This window comes from Salvelinus sp. IW2-2015, linkage group LG14, assembly GCF_002910315.2.
Source record: "Salvelinus sp. IW2-2015 linkage group LG14, ASM291031v2, whole genome shotgun sequence".
In the NCBI taxonomy this organism is placed as follows: domain Eukaryota; kingdom Metazoa; phylum Chordata; class Actinopteri; order Salmoniformes; family Salmonidae; genus Salvelinus; species Salvelinus sp. IW2-2015.
The window spans coordinates 32,395,351-32,401,350 of NC_036854.1; the positions used below are offsets into that span (position 1 = coordinate 32,395,351).

Consider the following 6,000-nt stretch of genomic DNA (forward strand, 5'->3'; position numbering starts at 1 on the left):
GAAAAAGCTAGCCTTGGCTTTTCTAACTGCCTGTGTATATTGGTTTCTAACTTCCCTGAAAAGTTGCATATCACGGGGGCTGTTCGATGCRAATGCAGAACGCCARAMGATGTTTTTGTGTTGGTTAAGGGCAGTCAGGTCTGGAGAGAWCCAWGGGCTATATCTGTTCCTGGTTCTAAATTTCTTGAATGGGGCATGCTTATTTAAGATGGTGAGGAAGGCATTTAAAAAAAAATAACCAGGCATCCTCTACTGACGGGCTGAGGTCAATATCCTTCCAGGATACCCGGGCCAGGTCGATTAGAAAGGCCTGCTCGCTGAAGTGTTTCAGGGAGCGTTTGACAGTGATGAGGGGTGGTCGTTTGACCGCGGACCCGTGGCGGATACAGGCAATGAGGCAGTGATCGCTGAGATCTTGGTTGAAAACAGCAGAGGTGTATTTAGAAGGCAAGTTGGTCAGGATGATATCTATGAGGGTGCCCGTGTTTACGGTTTTGGGGTGGTACCTGGTAGGTTCATTGATAATTTGTGTGAGATTGAGGGCATCAAGCTTAGATTGTAGGATGGCTGGGGTGTTAAGCATGTCCCAGTTTAGGTCACCTAGCAGCATGAGCTCTGAAGATAGATGGGGGGGCAATCAGTTCACATATGGTGTCCAGAGCACAGCTGGGGGCAGAGGGTGGTCTATAGCAGGCGGCAACGGTGAGAGACTTGTTTTTAGAGAGGTGGATTTTTAAAAGTACAAGTTCAAATTGTTTGGGTACAGACCTGGATAGTAGGACAGAACTCTGCAGGCTATCTCTGCAGTAGATTGCAACACCGCCCCCTTTGGTCGTTCTATCTTGTCTGAAAATGTTGTAGTTAGGGATGGAGATTTCAGAGTTTTTGGTGGTCTTCCTAAGCCAGGATTCAGACACGGCTAGGACATCCGGGTTGGCAGAGTGTGCTAAAGCAGTGAATAAAACAAACTTAGGGAGGAGGCTTCTAATGTTAACATGCATGAAACCAAGGCTATTACGGTTACAGAAGTCATCAAAAGAGAGCGCCTGGGGAATAGGAGTGGAGCTAGGCACTGCAGGGCCTGGATTCACCTCTACATCACCAGAGAAACAGAGGAGGAGTAGGATAAGGGTACAGCTAAAGCTATGAGAATTGGTCGTCTAGAACGTCCGGAACAGAAAGTAAAAGGAGCAGGTTTCTGGGGGCGATAAAATAGCTTCAAGGTATAATGTACAGACAAAGGTATGGTAGGATGTGAATACAGTGGAGGTTAACCTAGGCATTGAGTGATGATGAGAGAGATATTGTCTCTAGAAACATCATTGAAACCAGGTGATGTCATTGCATGTGTGGGTTGTGGAACTGAAAGGTTGGATAAGGTATAATGAGCAGGGCTAGAGGCTCTACAGTGGAATAAGCCAATAAACACTAACCAGAACAGCAATGGACAAGGCATATTGACATTAAGGAGAGGCATGCTTAGCCGAGTGATCATAAGGGTCCAGTGAGTAGTGAGGTTGGTTGGGGTCACGGCAATTCAGACAGCTAGCCGGGCCATGGGTAGCAAGCTAGCATAGGATGGAGGTCTGTTTTTAGCCACCTCGTGCGTTTCCGTCGGTAGATTAGTGGGGTTCCGTGTGGTAGAGGGGACCAATCCAATTGGCAAAATAGATATAGTTATAGTGACCCAAGAAAATTGTCCGATAGACCTATTCAGATAGCAGCCGATAAGACAGCTAATGATTAGAGGGCCGCAGATGGGCGTTCAGGTTACGTCGCGACGGAGGGGCCAGTTGGATAATTCCTTCGGGCAGATAACCAATCAAGTTTATTTTATATAGCCCTTCGTACATCAGCTAATATCTCGAAGTGCTGTACAGACACCCAGCCTAAAACCCCAAACAGCAAGCAATGCAGGTGTAGAAGCACGGTGGCTAGGAAAAACTCCCTAGAAAGGCCAAAACCTAGGAAGAAACCTAGAGAGGAACCAGGCTATGAGGGGTGGCCAGTCCTCTTCTGGCTGTGCTGGGTGGAGATTATAACAGAACTATGCCAAGATGTTCAAAATGTTCATAAGTGACAAGCATGGTCAAATAATAATCATGAATAATTTTCGGTTGGCTTTTCATAGCCGATCATTAAGAGTTGAAAACAGCAGGTCTGGGACAGGTGGCGGTTCCATAACCGCAGGCAGAACAGTTGAAACTGGAATAGCAGCAGGGCCAGGCGGACTGGGGACAGCAAGGAGTCATCATGCCCGGTAGTCCTGACGTATGGTCCTAGGGCTCCGGTCCTCCGAGAGAGAGAAAGAAAGAGAGAAGGAGAGAATTAGAGAGAGCCAAGATTTTCAAAATGTTCATAAATGACAAGCATGGTCAAATAATAATCAGGAATAAAAGTCAGTTGGCTTTTCATAGCCGATCATTAAGAGTTGAACAGGTAGGGGTTCCATAACCGCAGACAGAACTAACGTCGGTAGTCCAGTCGTGAAGGCCCGGTGGGGCTCCGTATCAGCAGTAAAACGGGTCCGGATAGGTGATTGTAGCCCAGGAGTGGCTGATGGAACTCTTCAGCTGGCTAGCTCCGGAATAATTGATGTTTGCTCCCGGACCGACGTAAGCCAATAGTCACTCGGATAGCAGCTAGCTAGCTGCAAGATCCAGGTGTAAAGGTCCAGAGCTTGCGGTAGAAATCTGGGGATATGGAGAGAAAATAGGTCCGGTATGCTCTGGTCTGAGTCGCGTTGTACAAAACTGGCGATAGCTTTTCGAGCTAAAGGATAGCTGATGACCGCCAACCGTGGTTAGCTGAATACTAACGTTAGCCCGTGAACTGGCTAGCTTCTGGCTAGCTTCTTTATGTGTCGATTAATTGTCTGAGTAGAGGACCTTGTGCATTTCAGGTAAAATAACAACTCAATGTTTATATCCCAGGACAAATTAGCTAGCAAAGTTAACTAGCTAAATTACCATACATGTTTAATGCTTTTCGACCTGTCCCCAAATTAATGTCATTGGTTCAGAGTTTGTTTTGATATTTTAACCTGCGTGTCGTGATCGCGTTTGGTGTAGTGGGACAAAATAAATGAATGCACGATGGCGCACGCGTGTAGCCGGTTTGGGTTCCGTGTAAGTTCAAAGTCTGGAAAATACTTATTTTAGATGTCTTTTCAACTTCATTTTGCTTACTGGGATGAGTCTAGTTTTGCAGGGGGTTTCATCTTTTGGGCTCGCCTATGTCGGCAGAATGGCAAAGACCGGCCCTGGCTATAGGTCAGGCTCTATTGAGCCATATTTAGACGGAATTAGTTTTACTGGGGGGGGGGGTCGGGTTATGTATTTATGTGCACGAGCACAAAACACCACATCCCGTCCTAATCTGCCGTGGCAGTAATTTTTACATGGCAGGAGAGTAAACTTTCCAACCAGAATAACCTATTGTTTTTTGGCAAACTCCAAGGTTCTCTGATAATACTAGTCCGGTGCGAACACAGACAGCGCGATAAACACTTTGATGTTCTGTGGTGGTCGCTGCAGCACGGAGGAGAGAGAGACAACGGGTGCTAGTCACAGTAGCAGTCATTTAATCTTCTCGGAGTAACATTTGGGATAATGGGACAATTCGGAGTACAACGTATTTCTCGTCCCTGAATTGAGGCACTGTCCGAGCCATATCTCGCACCAGCTCTGTGGTGTCTTAATCTACACAGGAAGCCTGTCCAACCTTAATGCAGCTGTAAGCAAGCGGGTTGGATTTGCTGGCTACCTAGCCCTGTGGCTCTGTGCCCTTGTGCTATCTCTGCATCCTGTACTAAAACAAACAAAAAAACTCACCCTGTCAAGTCTGACTTGGACCTAGACGCTGAGTCTGTCTGGCTCGCGATTAAACCCACTCTAACCTAGTTTAACCCAGTCCATAACCATTTCTTCCATACATTGCCTTCCTTTTTTGCTGGTCACATTATCTGCCCTCTCTCCTCTGCATGCTGTGTGTTTGCATGGCAAACCAAGCCTAATGTTGCTCAACACACTTTCTTCTCTGGCAACCCGTAAGTGTATGCTGAAAACTCTCACCACCTGGCAACCTGTTACCTCAGGACAGAAATTGGGGCCTGGAGTTTTTCTTATTTAGATGGTCAGGGAAAACTCTGAACCCTACCTATAATGCTCTGAGGTCCTGATCCCACCCCCTCTCTCTCTGATTTGCAGTATGGCATGGGCAGTGGGAGTGGCTCCAAGTCCTCCTCCTTCACGCCATTCGTTGATCCACGAGTCTACGGAACCTCCCCCACCGATGATGATGATGAAAACTCTGCCTCTGGTGAGTCAGTTATCTTGTCAATCTTCTGTCATCTTTGCTCTAGCTCTTGTTGCCAGTAAATTGCTTAGGAAGGAGGAGGTTGCATGAATGTTGCTCTAAGGTTGTAATGTTGTGTGAACATACTATACAGGGTGTCCTGTTGTTGTAAGTTTAAAAGGTTGTGTGAACATTAGTGTAATGTTATCCTGTGGTTGCAGCTCTCTTTGCAAATGAGCTGCTGCTTCAGGAGCAGGAGCAGGCCAGACTGAACGAGGCCAGAAAGATCAGTGTGGTCAACGTGAACCCGACCAACATACGACCTCATAGCGACACGCCTGAGATACGCAAATATAAGAAGCGCTTCAACTCTGAGATACTGTGTGCTGCTCTCTGGGGTAAGACACTTCAAATATACGTTATATATGTTGACACGTGTGTGTGTGTGTGTGTGTGTGTGTGTGTGTGTGTGTGTGTGTGTGTGTGTGTGGTGCTTTCTCTGTCCATATATCCATGACTTTTGTATCTATAAGTGTCCATATATCCATGACTTTTGTATCCATAAGTGTCCACATATCCATGACTTTTGTATCTGTAAGTGTCCATATATACATGACTTTTGTATCTGTAAGTGTCCACATATCCATGACTTTTGTATCTATAAGTGTCCATATATACATGACTTTTGTATCCGTAAGTGTCCACATATCCATGACTTTTGTATCTGTAAGTGTCCACATATCCATGACTTTTGTATCTGTAAGTGTCCACATATCCATGACCTATGAAATCTTGGAATTGTTCTTGACTGCAATGTGATTTGTGGATTCAAATAAAGTATTTGAAATGTGTGTGTGTGTGTGTGTGTGTGTCTAGGTGTGAACCTGCTGGTGGGGACAGAGAACGGTCTGATGTTGCTGGACCGCAGTGGTCAGGGGAAGGTGTATAACCTGATCAACCGCCGCCGCTTCCAACAGATGGACGTTCTGGAGGGCCTCAACGTCCTGGTCACCATATCTGGTAGGACTGATTGCAGCAAGACAGCTACTTGAACACAGTTAGACTTTAACAAAGGGTTCTGTGGCCCCATCGAGGAAGATTTATGGTGTGTTTCTGTTTTTGACTTTGTGGTTTTTAACTGTCTGGCCCCAAAAGGCAGTCTTGTGTTTCCTAAAGAGCTGGAGGCCTGTAGCATTGCTTTGTTCAGATTCTATGATCACTCTCAAATAGCCAACAGGCTTAAGACCTTTCCCTCCCTCCCCTTCCCTTTACTCTCCTTTCCCCTCTCTCTCTCTCTCCCTTCTCCATTCACCTCTCTCTCCCTTCTCCTTTCTCCTCTCTCTCCCTTCTCCTTTCCCCTCTCTCTCCTCTCCCCTCTCCTCCTCCAGGGAAGAAGAATAAGCTGCGTGTGTACTACCTGTCCTGGCTGAGGAACAGGATATTACACAACGACCCCGAGGTGGAGAAGAAGCAGGGCTGGGTCACTGTAGGAGAGCTGGAGGGCTGTGTGCACTACAAAGTCGGTACGTGTGTGGACTGGGGGCATGACGTTTAACCCTGGGTGTCTGTGTGTTGCATTAGCCCATTAAGCTAAAGCCAAGGCATTATCACCGGTACTAATACAAGTGATTGAATCCTGTGTGTGTGTGTGTGTGTGTGTGTGTGTGTGTGTGTGTGTGTGTGTGTGTGTGTGTGTGTGTGTGT

At 46.6% G+C, this 6,000-nt stretch overlaps 1 pseudogene; it reads left to right on the forward strand.

Annotated features, from left to right (window-relative positions):
* The window catches only part of LOC111973535 (traf2 and NCK-interacting protein kinase-like), a 73,780-nt pseudogene that overhangs the window by 52,756 nt on the left and 15,024 nt on the right, over window positions 1–6,000 (forward strand).